General features: G+C 34.3%; 1 long non-coding RNA gene across 1 annotated transcript in view; it reads right to left on the bottom strand.

The window, feature by feature from the left end:
• Positions 1–17,777, bottom strand: part of LOC141521472 (uncharacterized) — a 97,576-nt gene that overhangs the window by 76,254 nt on the left and 3,545 nt on the right. The window contains exon 2 of the long non-coding RNA XR_012477949.1: positions 11,575–11,713. This is a non-coding gene — a long non-coding RNA (uncharacterized LOC141521472). The remainder of the gene's footprint in view (positions 1–11,574; positions 11,714–17,777) is intronic.

The following is a 17,777-nucleotide window of genomic DNA, read 5'->3' as shown; positions in this document are numbered from 1 at the left end:
GATCTTTTCAGGTTCACTAAGTATAACATCATAATCATCTTCAAAGAGTGATAGCTTTGCTTCCTCATTGCTAATTCTGATTCTTTCAATTTCTTTTTCTTTTCATATTGTTAAAGTTAGCATTTTAATACTATATTGAATAGTAATGGTGTTAATGGGCATCCTTTTGTTTCATCCCTGATCTTATTGGAAATGCTCCAAGATTATTCTCATTACATATAATATTGTTCATGATTTTAGATACTAATTATTTTAAGGAAGACTCCATTTATTCCTAAACTTTCTAGTGTTTTTAATAGGAATGGATGTTGTATTTTATCAAAGGTTTTTCAGCATCTATTGAGATAATCATACGATTTCTGTTGGTTTTGCTATTAATATGTTCAATTATGTTGAGTGTTTTTCTAAAACTGAACCATTCTCAATCCATTCTTTTCTTTTAGTTGCCAAAGGGATTTCCTTATGTAGAAAACTAGCCATATCACTCTTCTACTCAGTGAACTCTAGTGGCTCCTTAGTACCTCTTAGACCAAAAAAATAGCTTCTCTGTTTGACATTTAGACCTCAAACCATATTTCTAGTCTTCATAAACAATATTCCCCTTCTTGTCCTTTATAGTTCAGCTTATTTTGAAGTTGCTGCTCTTCTTCCTTTCTCTAAGCTATTTATACTGGTCATTCTTAACTCCTAGAACATAGTTGTTGTTTTCCTCTCCTGCTCAGAATCCCTAGTATTCTATAATTCTAAACTCAAGTAGAACCTTCATCAAGATGTTATTTCTGATACCATCTACTGTTGGTGTCTCCTCACTCTCTCTCCAAATTACCTTGTATTCATCTCGTATTTATCTTTTAAATAACTGAATACAAATACATTGTTTCCCCAATAGAATGTAAGTTTCTTGTGGATATGAACTATTTCACTTGTCTTTGTATGTCCAGCACCTAACATAGTAAGAATTTAATAAATATTTACTGCTTATTAATTAGAAGTTGATAGTGTCCTTACCAAAATTTTCCTGAATCAAATATGTCTCACTATTATTTTAGATATTAATTATTTTTTCCTTTTAACTAGATCAGAAGATCCTGGAGGGTAGACTATATCTTTATTCTTCAAAATATCTAGGTCATTATTAGGTATTCTTAGGCATCATCAACAACTAGTGAAGGATGAATTGGTGCATGACATTTTGTTCATAAATGATTGTGCACTTAATATGGTCTTTGAGGCTGAGATGCAACAAAGTGTGGATCAAGTCTCTTCTACTTATGCTTATTTTGATCTAACAAGGAACACCAAGAAAATAGAGGTTCTCTACCAGTCAGTACCACACTATTCATACAAAGAATCATCAGTCACAGCAGATGGGTAAATTTCACATATTCTGGATAATTCACTCACTTTGGTTGTATACTCTCCAGGAATGTATACATAGATGACTAGGTAGATGCATGCATTGCCAGAGCTAGTTCAATGTTTGGGAGGCTTGGAAGCAAAGTGAGGAAGAAAAGAGGTATTAGACTACCTACAAAATGAAAAAAAAAATCTTCAGTTGTTGTACTGACCTCATTGTTGCTTGCTTGTGAAATCTGAAGAGTGTAACAGCAACATGTTATGCCAGGAAACTGAATCATTTTCCTTTTAATTATCTTAGGAAGATTCTGATGATTAGCTGGTAAGGTAAGGCACCAGATACTGAGATCCTTTCCTGAGCTGAGCTGACAAGCTTTCAAATTGGATTTCAGAGAACCCAATGTCAATGGATGATCATGTTTTTAGAATGCCAAATGCACATTTGCTTAAAAGACTATTTTACAGAGCACTCACATAAGGCAAGTGCTCACAAAGAAATCAGAAGAAAAATTCTAGTATACTCTCAAGATCTCTTGGAAGTATTTTTGGAACAATTGTGAGAGATGACAGACATAGGCACAGCACCACCCAGTATGGCATGCTCACATCAAAGAAGGCACTACATTCTGAGAAAAACAGAATTGCAGTAGCTCGAGTAATATGAGAATTACAGATTTAGAGATTTCTCCATTCTAAACATTTATATGAACTACATTCTTCCTAGCTCCTATTAGTGAACACCGTACATTGACCTCAGCATAGTGATGCAATTTTGATTTTCTTTGATTATGAAAGATACCAACCATCCTAAACCTCATTTTGTTTATCATCTTAATCAACAATTTGGATAAATATGTAGATGATACTTCTTTTCATTTTTCATCACAGCTCTCCTTGGTTTAGACTCCACAGAACATCATGCCTCATTCAGGGCAAACTGATCACCTGTAACCTTATCAGTCGGTCACACTGTACCATGACCCCAGTGTAGTGATGCTATTTTGGACTTTTTTGAGAATTAAGGACAACAACCAGCTTTCTCTGTTAATTTTGATGTAATTAACCTACTCAAAAGTATATTATAGGACTTTGGGTCAAGATGGTAGAGAGAAGTCAGGCACTGTTTTAAACTTTCCTGGCTTTCCTTCAGAACAGACATGAATCAAGCCTCTTAACAGATTTGAAATGACATAACTCACAAAACGAACAGAGGGGGACATCGAGAAAGGTCTATCACCAAACAGTGTGGGTATGCTCAGGGCAGAGAGCAGACACCTACTAGCATAGGGGCCATAACTAATCTGAGAACCACAGTGGTAGGAGCAAAAACATTTGTGGTGAGAGTGGAAGCCTTTGTGGTTTACATAGTGGGCAGACTTGGCTGGTTTGGAAGGCCTGGGCTGCAAGCCCCCAGTGTTCCCAGTCAAGTCCCCTCCCTCTCTCTCCCAGGTTCCTGTGGGAATTTCTGGCTTTCTCCAGTACAAACAGAAATAATCCCAAGCCTTAACACCTTGCCTAAAAGCCTGGGTGTGGGCATCAGAACTTCCCCAGCACTAACTATCCAGAGAAACCCTCTAGAGTTTCCTGCCTTGATCACCCAGCCCAGCAACTGGGTTGTGTGAAGACAGCCTAGATCCAAGCCTCAGGCCTAGGGAATGGACCACTGACACCCCAAACACAATCTAAAGAAAGCTTCTGGTGTTCCTTTCTGGTTGGTCTGTCTATAAAGTTCTCAACAGCCCCTCCCTCAACAGAAGAGTCTAAGGAAAAATGAAAAAAAAAGGCCAGTGCAAAACACATATTATTGATTGTTACCTTGGAGATAAGGATACTAGTTCAGAAAATGAGGACAGACGGAATACTATATGTGAAGCTTCAGAGGAGAATATGAATTGGTCCCCAGCCCAGAAAGACTTCTTAGGAGAGATCAGAAAGGAGTTTAAAAATCAAATGGAAAATCTGGGAAAAGAAATGTAGGAGAAAATTAATATCTTACAACAAAAAATGACAGAAGAAAACAAATCCTTAGAAAATACAATTGGACAAATGAAAAAATAAATTAATTCCCTCAAAAACACAATTGGGCAAATGGAAAAGGTTAATAATAACTACTTCAACAATAGAACTTATTAAATGGAAAAGGAGATGTAAAAGCTATATGGAGAAAATTCTTATCTGAAAAATAGATTGGAATCTGTTGAAGCTAATGACTTCATGAAACAAGGATCTGGTAAACAAAATAAAAAAGAAAAATAGAAGAAAATATAAAATACCTCATTGGTAAAATAACTGACCTTGAAAATATATCTAGGGGAAACTTATGGGTCAACTTGTAAACATTGATTTAAAAAAGTCCATACTTTAGAATAAAGTTAAAGAAAACTGCCCTGATATTCTGGAAACAGAGGGTAAAACAGTCATTGAAAGAATCCACCATTTCCCTCCTGTAAGAGATCCCAAAATGAAAACACCAAGGAATATATCATGGCCAAACAACAGAATTATCAGATCAAGGAGAAAAATCTGCAAGTGGCCAGAAAGAACCAAGGAACCATAGTCAGGATTACACAAAACCTGTCTGCATCAACATTAAAGAATTGAAAAGTTTAGAATATGATATTCTGGAGATTAAGGGAGCTTGGATTATAAGCAATAGTCTCCTCTCCAGCAAAATGACCTTCTCTTTCAGGGTAAAAGATGGACATTTAAAAAAAAAATAGGTGACATTCAAATTTTCCTGATGAAAAGACCTGATCCAAACAGAAAATGTGATTTTCAAACAGGAGACTCCAGAAATACATGAAAAGGTAAACAGAGAATAAGAACAATATTATTCAATAAGATTAAAGTTTTTACATCCCCATCTGGGAGGAAAATTCTCATAATTCTTGAGAAGTGTAATTCTATTAGAGGGAATATGTCTAGACTGAAGGTATGGACATTCCATGACTTTGGTATGTACATGACTTTGATAGAATGATTTTAAAAAATAATTTCTTTAAAAAAGGAGGGAATTGAAAAGAGAGGGAGGAATGGGGAGATTGAATGGGGTAAATGTATAACATGAAGAGGTACAAAGGACCCATTGAAATAGAGGGAAAAAAGGAAAGAAAGAACCTCCTGAATTTTACTTTCAGCAGATTTGGTTCAAAGATGTGTCAACATACATAAGTTCAGTTGAATTTAGAAATTTATATTATATTTCAAGTATTAGGAGAGGAAAGGGGGATAGACAGGGAAAAGAAGGGGAAAGGGGAAAGGGGAAATGAAAAGGGAGAGTGGTGGATAGAATGGGGAAAAACCTTTGGGGAGGTGGTATTCCAAAGCAAAATACAGGGAAGGAGGGATAACACCAAAGAAGTGGATAAATAAAAAAGGAGGGGGGATGGCAAGAAGGGAAATAAAGAGTTAGTAATTATAACTGTGAATGTGAATGAGATGAATTCTTCCATAAAACAGAAGGGATAGCAAAGTGGATTAAGAACTAGAATCCTTCAACTGCTCATGGATAGGTAGAGCTAATATGATAAAAATGACAATTCTACCAAAACTAAACTATTTGTTTAGTGCTCTACCAATCAAAATTCCAAAAAATTACTTTAACGAGTTAGAAAAAATTGTAAGGAAATTCATATGGAGAAATAAAAAAGTCAAGAATTGCCAGGAGCTTAATGAAAAAAAGTGCAAAAGAAGGTGGCTTAACCCCACCTGATCTAAAACTATATTATAAAGTATCAGTCATCAAAACTGTCTGGTATTGGCTAAGAAATAGAGTGGTGGACCAGTGGAATGGACTAGGTGTAAAAGCAGGAGATAATTATAGTGATCTTCTGTTTGATAAACCCAAAGAGTCTGGCCATTGGGATAAAAACTCCCACTTTGATAAAAATTGCTGGGAAAATTGGAAGTTAGTATGGAAGAAACTTAGATTAGACCAATACCTCACACCCTTTACCAAGATAAGATCCAAATGGTTACAGGACATAGACATAATAAACAATACTATAAGCAAATTAGAAGATCAAGGACTAGCCTACCTGTCAGATCTATGGAAAGGGGAGCAGTTTATGACTAAGGAAGAGTTGGAGAACATCACCAAAAACCAATTAGATGATTTCAATTATATTAAATTAAAAAGCTTTTGCACAGATAAAACAATGTAACCAAGATAAAAAAAAATGTAGTTAATTGGGAAACAATCTTTACAACTAATGATTCTGACAAAGGAATCATTTCTAAAATATACAGAGAACTGAGTCATATTTTTAAACCAAAAAGCCATTCCCCAATTGACAAATGGTCAAAGGATATGCAAAGGCAATTTACAGATGAGGAGATCAAAGTAATCCATAGTCATATGAAAAAATGTTCTAAATTATTAATTATTAGAAAAATGCAAATTAAAGGTTCTCTGAGTTACCACCTCACACCTCTCAGATTGGCCAATATGTCCAGGAAGGATAATGATTATTGTTGGAAGGGTTGTGGGAAATCTGGGACACTATTACACTGTTGATGGAGCTGTGAACTCATCCAACCCTTCTGGAGAGCTATTTGGAACTATGCCCAAAGGGCAACAAAAATGTGCATACCCTTTGACCCAGCAATACCACTACTGGGTCTATACCCTGAAGAGATGAAGAAAAAGGGTAACATTAGTTGTACAAAAATATTTATAGCAGCCCTGTTTGTGGTGGCAAAGAATTGGAAATCAAGTAAATGTCCTTCAATTGGGGAATGGCTTAGCAAACTGTGGTATATGTATGTCATGGAACACTATTCTATTAGAAACCAGGAGGGACGGGATTTCAGGGGAAACCTAGAGGGATTTGCATGAACTGATGCTGAGTGAGATGAACAGAACCAGAAAAACACTGTCCACCCTAACAGCAACATGGGAGTGATGTTCAACCTTGAAGGACTTGCTCATTCCATCAGTGCAACAATTGGGAACAATTTTGGGCTGTCTGCAAAGGAGAGTGCCATCTGTATCCAGATAAGGAGCTGTGGTCTTTGAACAAAGTGCAAGGACTATTCCCTTTAATTTAGAAAAAAACATATCTTATTGTCAGATCTTGTTACCTCTTAGACTTCTCTTCTGTAAGGATATGATTTCTCTCTCATCACACCCAATTTGGATCAATGTACAACATGGAAACAAAGTAAAGACTGACAGAGTGCTTTCCGGGGGGGGGGGGAGCAAGATGGGGGGGAAAATTGTAAAACTCAAATAATATCTTTAATAAAAATAAATTTAAAAAAAAGAAAAAAGAACTAGAATCCTACAATATACTGTTTGTAGAAACACATTTGATGCAGAGAGATACACACAGAGTAAAATAAAAGTAAAAGGCTAGAGCAGAATATATTATGTTTCAGCTGAAATGAAAAACGCTGGGGTAGCAATCCTTATCTCAGACAAAGAAGTTGCAGAAATAGATCTCATTAAAAAAGGTGAGAAAGGTAACTATATTCTCCTAAAAGTTATCAAAAACAATGAAGTAATTTCAATACTAAATGTGCATGCACCAAGTGATATCGCATCCAGATTCTTAGAGAAGAAGGTAAAAGAGTTACAGAAAGACATGGACAGGAAAACTCTACTGGTGGGGGCCATCAGCCTCCCTCTCTCAGAATTAGATAAATCTAACCATAAAATAAACAAGAAGGAAATTAAGGAAATTAAAAAACTTAGATATGATATACCTCTGGAGAAAATTGAATGGGGATAGAAAGGATTATACCTTTTTTTTCCCCTGTGGTACATGGCACCTATACAAAAATTGACCATGTATTAATGGCATAAAAACCTCATAATCAAATGCAGAAAGACTGAATAATGAATGCATCCTTTTCAGATCATGATGCAATAAAAATTATATGTAAAAAAGTTAAGGGAGAGATAGGCCTAAAACTAATTAGAAACTAAATAACAAAATTTTTAAGAATTAGTAGATTAAACAACAAATCAGAAAGAATTAATGATTTCACCCAAGAAATGATAATAATGAGACAACAAACCAAAAATTTATGGGATATAACCAAAGTAGTTATTAGAAAATATATTATATCTTTAAATGTTTACATGAATAAAATAGAGAAAGAGATCAATGAACCTTTAAGCATGCAACCAAAACAGTTAGAGAAAGAATAAATTAAAAATTATCAATTAAATGTTAAATTAGAAATTCTGAAAATTAAAGGTGAAATTAATAAAATAAAGAACAAAACACTATTGAACTAATCAAACCAACTCTGGGATTTTATGAAAAAATAAATAGATAAAACTTTGGTGAATTTGAATTAAAAAAAGAAGAAAACCAAATTACTAGTATCAAAAATAGAAAAGGTGAATTCACCACCCATAAGGAGGAAATTATAGTAATAATTTGGAACTATTTTGCCAATAAATTTGATAATCTAAATGAAATGGATGAATATTTGCAAAAATATAAATTTCCAGACTGAAAGAAGAGGAAATTAAATACTTAAATAAGCCTATCTCAGCAAGGGAAATTTAATAAGCCATCAATGAATTCACTAAGAAAAAATCTCCAAGATCAGATAGACTCATAAGTGAATTCTACCAAATATTCAAGGAACAATTGTTTCCAATTCTATATGAACTATTTGAAAAAAAAAGATAAAGAAGGAGATCTTCCAAATTCCTTCTATGATACCTATATGGTGCTGAGTCCTAAACCAGGTAGAGTCAAAACAGAAAAGAAAATTATTAATCAATTTCTCTATTGAATATGGATGCAAAATTTTTAAATGAAATATTCACAAAGTGATTACATCAAGTTATCATTAAGATAATACACTATGATCAAGCAAGATTTATATCAGGAATGCAGGGTTGGTTCAATATTAGGAAAACTATCAGTGTAATTGATCACATCAATAACAAACCTAACGTAAATAACATGATTATCTCAATAGATGCTAAAATTTTTTTGACAAAATACAGCACCCATTCCTACTAAAAGCATTAGAGAGCATAGGAATAAATGGAATATTCCTTAAAATGATAAGCAGTATTTATATGAAACCATCAACAAGCATTATATGGAATGGGGATAAACTAGAAGCATCCCAATATGATAAGATGTGAAACAAGGATGTCTGTTATTGATATTATTCAATAATCTTTTAGAAATCTTAGCTTTAAGGAGGCAAGTAGGTGGCACAGTGAATCTATCAAGGGTCCTGGAGTCAGGAGGTCCTGAGTTCACATATGAACTGAGATACTTAATAATTATATGGCTGTGCGACCTTGGGCAAGTCATTTAAACTTATTGCCTTGTCCTCCCCCCTCAAAAAACATCAAAAACATTAACTTTAGCAATAAGAGATGAAAAAAATTAAAGGAATCACAACTGGTAATGAAAAGCAACTTTCTTTCTTTGTAGATGACATGGTTGTAAACCTAGAGAACCCTAGAAAGTCATCTAAAAAAACTATTGACAATAGTGAGTAACTTTAGCAAAGTCTCAGGATATAAAATAAAACCACATAAATCCTTGGCATTTCTATATATTACTAAGAAGATACAGCAACAAGAGATAGAAAAAGAAATACCATTTAAAATAACATTAGATATCATAAAATACTTGGGAGCCTACTTACCTGGGCAGATTCAGAAACTTTATGAAAACAACTATAAAACATTTTTCACACAAATAAAATCAGATACAAATAATTGGGCAAATATCAATTACTCATGGGTAGGCCAAGATAATATAAGAAAAATGAATATAAAAATTAAATTAATTATTTAGTGCCCTACCAATCAAACTTCTAAAAAATTACTTACCAATTAAATTATCTGTTTAGTGCCATGCCAATCAAACTTCCAAAAAATTACTTTAGTGAACTAGAAAAAATAGTAACTAAATTAATATGGAGGAACAGAAAGTCAAGGATATCAAGGGAATTAATGAAAAAAAGCAATGGAAGATAGCCTAGCTATACCAGATCTAAAATATATTATAAAGCATAAATCATCAAATCCATTTGGTACCAAAAAACAGGAATAGTGGATCAGTAGAATAGATTAGTTGCAAACGAGAGCAATTAATGACTATAGTAACCCACTTTTTGATAAACACCAAGATTCTAGCTTCTGAGATAAAAACTCACTCTTTTAGGAAAACTCCTGGGAAAACTGGAAGATGGTGTGGCAGAAACCAGTCATAGATCAAGATCTTATACCCTACACCAAGATAAGACTGAAATGGATGCAAGAATTAGACATAAAAGGTCTCAGATATAAATGCTTAGACATAAAAGACATATTATAAGTCAATTGGGAGAATAATGAATGATTTGCCTGTCAGATCTATGGAAAGGGAAGCAGTTTATGACCAAAGAAGAGATAGAGAACATTAAAAAAACAGGATAATTTTGATTACATTAAAGTCAAAAGTTTTTGCACAAACAAAACCACTGCAACTAAGATTAAAAGGAATGTAATAAACTGGGAAACAAGGGTGTTTCTGACAAAGCTGAGTTAAATTTATAAAAGCAGTCATTACACAATTGATAAATATCAAAGGATTTGGAAAGGTGATTCTCAGACCAAGAAATAAAAGCTCTCTATAGTCATATGACTGATTGTTCTCAGTCATCATTCATTGGAGATATGCAAATTAAAAGGTACCGCATTGTGCCTCTCAGATTGGTTAATATGACTGGAAAGGAAAATGATCAGTGTTGGAGGGGATGGGAAAAAATTGAGACATAAATGCATTGTTGGTGGAGCTGTGAACTGATCCAACCTTTCTGGATAGAAATTTGGAATTATGCCAAAAGAGCATTAAACTTTTCATGCCCAATACCACTACGGGCCTGTATCTTGAGAAGTTCATGAAATAGGGCAAAAATCCTACTTGTACAAAAATATTCATAGCAGCTGTTTGTGCAGTGACAAAGAATTGGAAATTGAGGGGATGTCCATCAATTGGGGAACAGTTAAACAAATTAAAATATACATATGTGATGGAAAAGTATCATTCTATAAGAAATCACAAGGGATGGGATTTTAGAAAAGCCTGAAGAGACTTTCATGAATTGATGGCAAGTGAAATGAACAGAACCAGAAGAATATTATATACATTGACAACAACATGGAGTGATGATCATTCATGATGGACTTTTTTTATTTCACCAGTATAATAATCAAAGACTATTTTAAAAGACTTGTGATGGAAAATACATCCATATCCAGAGAAGGGATTGTGAAATTTAAATGAAGACTAAAGTTTATCTTCAATTTTTAAAAGTTGTCATGTATTATGTCATTTTTTCTTCTCTATTGTTTTCTTTGTTCTGTTTGGATCTGATTCTTTGCTCACAACATATTCAATATTGATCCATGTTAAGCATGTTTATAAATGGATAGCTTATATTAGATTGCTTTCTGTCAGAGGAGGGGGAAGGGATTGTTAAAAACTATCATTACATGTAGTTGGAAAAAAATTAAAATATTTAAATAAATAAATAAGTTTATATCCTTAGGTTTAAGAGTGTCACCAGTGATTAATTTCACAAGGGAAAAGTAATAGTTCCTGAAGAGGAAAATGGACTATTTGTCTTATAGTATTGGATAACATTAATAAATATGAAATTTCATTTACAAATTATATCATAATGATGACATATTTCTGACTATGGCCATGTGTCACCACTTCTTCAGCCATTTTTATGTCTAACTTATTGTTTCAAGGGAAATCAAGTTAAGTAAATTGAACTCCAAGTAGTGTATTGCAACCAGTTAATTTAATCTAATCTTTCAAAATATCAAAATAACTGGATCTGGTTCAGTTATTTTGGTGGTTAAGGGGACTAAATTAGATTGATCATTTGTGATGATTCATTTAAATCATATTGCATGATATTTATAAAGCTTTTTATCTTGTACAGGGGCACATTTATTATCTCCAAGACACAATGGACTATAACTGAACTGTTTCATTGTTTGAATATACATATTTGTTAGAAGATTTCTTTTTTTTAAGGAATGGATGGGCAGGAGAGAGCAAGATGGGAGGTAGTAAGGGATTCTATATTAAGTGTTTGCTGTGCTTCAGGCTCTGTGCTATGTGCTGGGAATACAAATATAAGCAAAAAAGATAGATGATTTCCTGTCCTCAAGAAGTTTATATTTTTAAGAGGGAAGAAAGCACAAAATTGAAAGCTGCCTCAGGAGGTACTCACCACTAGGAGAAAGGTGAAGATCTTTTAGAAACAGATTTCAAATTGAGAAGTCCACAAAGGTGGCTGCACGTTCTAAGAGCTCAAGGAAGCTTCAGTCTGAGACAGTCACCAAGATACAGTTTTCAAGCAAGGACCAGGTCTGAGAAAGAAAACAAGCACTTGTGCATTAAAGCAAAATAAATAGAAATATTAAAAATCATTTATTAACTACTATAAGATTATACTTGGCAGTGAAAACACAAGGATATATAGAATACTGAAAGGGAGAAAATTCAGATATGGAACTGAATGTGATAGACCAGTAAGATAAATGCAAGGGGGGAATCCAGGAAAAGTGCAATGAGTAATTTGGAGAAGAAAAGATTGTTTCCACCTGTAAACAGAAGAAAATTTGAGAAGTCTTATAGTGGTATCACCTAATATGAGATATGATAGAAAGGAAGGTTTGGAATCCCCCACTTATGGAATTATGAGAACAAAGCATAGAGAACAGAAGATAGGACAAAAATGAGAAAAACAGAACAGTCTAATTAATTGGGTTGGAATATGAAGTATGTGAAAGTGTTTTTAGGTGACCCAATAGATAGTCAAGGAGTCAACTTAGAGTCGGGAATACTTCTTTCAAAGTTCAAATCTAGCCTTAGATACTTGCTAGTTCTGTGATCCTGGCAAGTCCTTTAACCCTGTTTGCCTCGTTTTTCTCATCTATAAAATAAGCTAGAGAAGAAAATGGCAAACCAACTCATTTCTTTGCCAAAAAACCCCAAATGGGGTCACAAGGAGTTGGACATGACTGAAAAATAACTCACTAACAACAACACAATCTGAAGGTATATAGATAAACCTGGAAAATTAGATTGGAAAGCAAACATAAGAGTTTGGACTATCTGAAGCAGGAATTTATAATATGCTAACTGGTCATTCTAGAAGGGGATTGGAAATAGAGAAAAGTTGCTAAACTAGCCTTAACCTTTATATACTGGGCATAAACCCTAAAGAGAACAATGATAGAAAGAGAAACTTGATGGATATTAAAATATTCATAATAGCACTTTGTATTATCCTCTTAAGTGGAGACAAAGTGGGTGCCCACCAATTGAGGACTATTTGAACAAACTGTGGTATTTATATTAATTAATAACATTTATTTTTTATATTAAGGACTAGAAGTGATGTTAAGAAATTATCTAGTTCTGCTATCTTACTTTACAGATGAGGAAACTGTGGTCCAGAAAATTAAATTACTTGCTCATATCCCATTAGAGGTAAGTGAGAGGACCAGGGTGCTATTTTTCCATAAGACATGATGAATAAAAGGAATTCAGAGAGATACGGGAAGACTTGTATGAACTTATGTATAATGAAGTAATTAGAATCAGTTGAACAATATTCCTAAGGATTTTAATAATGTAAAAAATGCTAAAAAATAATTGAACTCTGATAAATTATATTGTCCAATTTTGGATCCAGAGAAAAATGGTGAAATAAATCTCTTTCCCTTTAGTAGAGAGTTAAGGGTACTGTAGATATAAACTGCATATAGTGTCAGGAGGGGTCATTGCTTTGGTTAGCTTTGCTTAACTGTTTTTTTTTTTAATTTAATATTGAGGAAAGATTCAAGGCAGGGAGCTATATTAGGGAATGATTGTAGTATAAAAATAAAATAAATTGATAAAGTTTAAAAAATAAAGACTTGTAGGAAAGATGATGACTGCAGAAGACACAGAAGATACAGAGGTCAGAGGGGAACAAGCAAACAGTGTTATAGAAATTCAGTTAAGAATGACTTTCAAAGAAGGGTAATATACAATGTGAAATGGAGAAGAAATATCATGGAGGATGAGCACACAAAAAGAAGACAAAGTCATTAGATATAGCAAAAAGGGGATCATTAGTGAGTGATTCATTCATTATCAGTCACTTGCTCAATGACTCAATCTTGGTTTGTGAGGTCCATATTGTGATTTTCTCTTGTTTCAATAGTCAAACCAAAAAAAGTTTATATTATAGAAAATTAACTAGACTATACAGTCATAGGATGGACAATATGATGTTTAGTTAGTTGAAATTCTTCACTTTTCAACCAGCTATGTTGTCATTGTGAAGATGCAACCTCTGATTTTTAAAAGACAGTATAATAATAAGAGTAACAAAAACACATGTCTTTATAATGATTTAAGGATTAAAGAGCAAGATCCATCAAGGATCTATTTGAAAGAGACTTTCAAATAGAAATTGTACAGTTGTTTCTGGTTTTCCCTTTACTGTTTATTAACTTAAAAAAATGAAGACAAGAGAATGGTGATGGGAGACTGGTTTCAAATTCTATCTCTGCTACAAACGAATTCTGTCAATTAATTTCCTTCTATATGGGTCTCTGTTCTTGTTCAGTCATGTTTGACTTTTGGTGAGCTGTGGATTGTACTTCCCATGAGTCATTCTTGGCAAAGATACTAGAGTGTTTGCCATTTCCTTATCTAATGATTAAGATAAACAGAAGATAAATGTACCTCCCCAAGGTCACACAGCTAGTGAGTATCTGAGGTCAGATTTGAACTCAGGTGTTCCTGATTCCTACCTAAAAACTTTATTCACTAACCCATCTAGCTGCTTCTAGGATCATAATTTATTCATCTATAAAATAAAGAACTTGCCATCCTCAAGGTCCCTTCCAGGTCTGCCACCCTTTCATTGGCAAACTTTTCATATGTTCTTGGCAAAGTTGCATAATGGGGAAAGCAACTTTGTGGTGAAGGGGATAGAGCACTGGCAATGGATTCAGTAGGATGGGAGTTTGAATCCAGCCTCAAATACTTGCCTCTTACTAGCAGTATGACCTTGGGCAAGTCATTTCACCATGATTGCCTTGCATCCAGGACTATCTCCAGCCATTCTAATTCGTATCTGCCTACTGGATCCAGATGACTCTAGAGGAGAAATTGAGGCTGGTGACTTAGACATTCCAATTCATGAGCTTGTCATGGCATCACTTCCCTGATGTTGTGGACTTTTTAAAAAAATCAAGGACAAACATTACTATTAATGGAGAAAGATTCTGTGCCAAGATAATGTTATTTGTCAGTTTTGCAAGAACACAAAATAGATGTCATTGTGATACTATGGAAAGAACTCTGCCATTGATTTAAAGGATTTGAGTTCAAATCTTACCTCTGATACTACCTCTGTGCATTAAAGTCATTGAACCTCTCTGGATTTTAATTTGGTGCCATGTAAAACAAAGAAGTTGTACAAGATTAACTTCTGAGATCCTTTTCATCTCTAGATCTAAGAGCCTATAATTATTTAGCACCTACCTTTGGATACAGGCAGGTTTCTCTCCATAAACAGGTGAAACATTTTAATTTTTCATTCGCCTCCTATACCCATCATCTGAGAGGAGAGAATGACTAATGCTGGCCTGCATGATCCTCACTATTAAATGCAAAAAAATCATATCGGAATTTAATATTTGTAGGCATTATAAAGGTTCTGATCTATGAAGAGATTCTGATTAATTTAACTTCATTCTGGCAGCATAATTTTGTAATATGTTCAGAGAAGTGATTACAGTAAATCGTCCTATTTTTGCAGTGAGATGAAGAGGTTTAATAGAAAAAGATGACTTAAGGGGTGGCTAGGTGGCGTAGTGTAGAAAGCACTGGGCTGGGAGTCAGGAGTACCTGGGTTCAAATCCGATCTCGGACACTTAATAATTATCTAGCTGTGTGGCCTTGGGCAAGCCACTTACCCCTATTTGCCTTGCAAAAAAAAAGAAAAAGATGACTTACACTCATAATTTCCTTGAAGTGGATTTGAAGACCTGCCTAAAATCACAAAGGAAGTATAGTCTTCATGTAAGGGTTGAATGAATACTTGGAGATCTTATAGATGCCATTCATTTATGGCTAGTGATTACACTACATGATATTTGAGGACTCATTCAACTTTTCTATGATTTGAAGATGAGCTAAGTAGGGGGAAACATCAAAATAATAAAATAATTGAAACAATTATGTGGAAACAATTGTCAAGCATAAAAGTTGGGCTCTTCACAGAAAGCATTGACTGAGTGTTAAGAAAGTATGTTCTAGGGGCAACATCTATCCCATATAGGTTAGAACATTTTCCTTTAAAAGGTACTAAAACTCTTCTTGAGACTTAATCAGTTTAAGGTGGTCTACAAAAGTCAATTTATGAGGAATGAAGGAGTTTCTTCCTCATGATTGACACATTCAAATAGGGTACCATCATAGCTTATCAAGGGGTAGGAAAAGTGGTGCCAAGTAAAATGATGCTACATTCTTGATGAATAAATAACTCTTCTATGCTTTAGTCAAGTAAACTTATTGATACTTAAATAGATTAAGAACATCTTATTACGTTTCAGATCTAAACCTGAACCTTACTTGACTCCTAAGGCCTGGTCTACCACAGGATGGAATAGAGAGTATTTATTACTCCAAATTTCTCAGTGAACCTTTTTATCCAGCTAGACTTGGGATGGATGTACCTGTAGGACCCTTCCAGTGCTAGATCTATGACTATGATGTTCATATAATAAAGTAGTGAGTATAGATTGGAATATAATAATAACAGTAACTGGTAGTTTGTGGTTTACAAAATTTTTTGCTGTAGTTGTTAAATACACCTCTATGGAATGGGATAGGCAGCTAAGATATTATTCTTGCCCTTTTGAAAAATGAGAAAATAGAGGGATGAAATGACTTTGATGCTCTGTTGTCAAGAGTCACAGAATACTTAGGAGCTCATGACTCTCTCAGATTTACTTCCCAGGAAAAAGGAAAACTGTATTAGATTCTGCTCCAATTTACTTGGCACATCTTAGTATTAGTTTGCCTGTTTTGCAGATGTTATTCTCACTGTAGGCAGGAACTAGGTTTTTATTTTCATGATAGACAGTCAGTCAGCAAGCATTTATTAAGGACATACTACATGCCAGTCAATGAACTAAGTGCAAGAGATACCAAAAAAGGTGGGGGTGGGGAAGCATAGGCAGTCCCTGCCTTTAAAGAACTCACAAGATAATGGGGAAGACAACATACAAATTACCATGTGCAAACAAGACATTTCTGTAAAATTGGAGGGAATCTCACAGGGAAGGTGCACATTTTAAGAACTAGTAAAGGCTTCTTGCAGAAGGTAGGATACTAACTGAGGCTTAAAAAGATAAAAAAATCAGGAGGCAGAGATGATCAGTGAGATCATATTTCATGTATGAAATATTCACAAATAGTGAAAATAATCAGAGCTGGGAGATGGAAACTCACTTTAATCCACTGACATCTACAAGCAGAATCCAAGAAGGCTGGATCAATATGTACATGGGTATGGGAGGGGATGTAATAAGACTGGAAATGTAGGGTAAGAAGGAAAGGTAGAAAAAAAAGATTTGGGATTTAACCTTGGAGGCAATAAGGAACCATTGGTCTTTATGGAATTGGAATAGGTAGAGAATGGAGAATGACAGATCAGGCTATATATTAGAAAGATAATTTAGAAATGAAAGATGCTCTACAGTGGGAGAGACTTGAGGCAAGGAAACCAACTAGCAGGGTATTACAATTCAAACATAAGGTGATAAAATTCTGTGCTGGGATGGTGGCCATTTCACAGGAGAGAGGAAAGCATATCTAAGAAATTTGGGAAGGTGAATTCAACAGTATTTAAAAGCAGATTGAACAAGGGACTTAGAGAGTAAGAAGTCACAACTCAAAGGTTATGAACCTGGATGACTAGAAGGATGGTGAGGTTCCCAATAATAACAGCATAGTTTGGAAGATGGGAGGTCATTTAAGGAGAAAGATAATGGGTTTGATTTTAATGAGCTTAAGATGTTAATGGGGCATTCCATTCAAGGCATCCAAGAGGAAGTTGGAGATGTGAGACTAGAGGTGAGAGGAGAGGCTAGAGCTACATAAATAGATCTGAGAATAATCTAAATAGAGTTCATAATTAAGAAACAGATTCTTAATAAATATCAATTGAAATCACATTGAATGAAGGAAAGAGAAGAGAATAACCGTCTAATGGTCAGTAACTGGAAATTAAAGGAAGAGAGAACTTTTCATGAAAAACTAGGGGCAGAGAGGTTAAGGAGGTTTTACAGTTATTATGCCACTGGTTACCTATGTATAGTTTATGTATGTATAGTTTATGAATAATAGTATTAATTGAATAAACTT

Source organism: Macrotis lagotis, chromosome 1 (assembly GCF_037893015.1).
Source record: "Macrotis lagotis isolate mMagLag1 chromosome 1, bilby.v1.9.chrom.fasta, whole genome shotgun sequence".
In the NCBI taxonomy this organism is placed as follows: domain Eukaryota; kingdom Metazoa; phylum Chordata; class Mammalia; order Peramelemorphia; family Peramelidae; genus Macrotis; species Macrotis lagotis.
The sequence above is the reverse complement of the archived record's forward strand: the minus strand, read 5'-3'. Positions and strand labels throughout refer to the sequence as shown.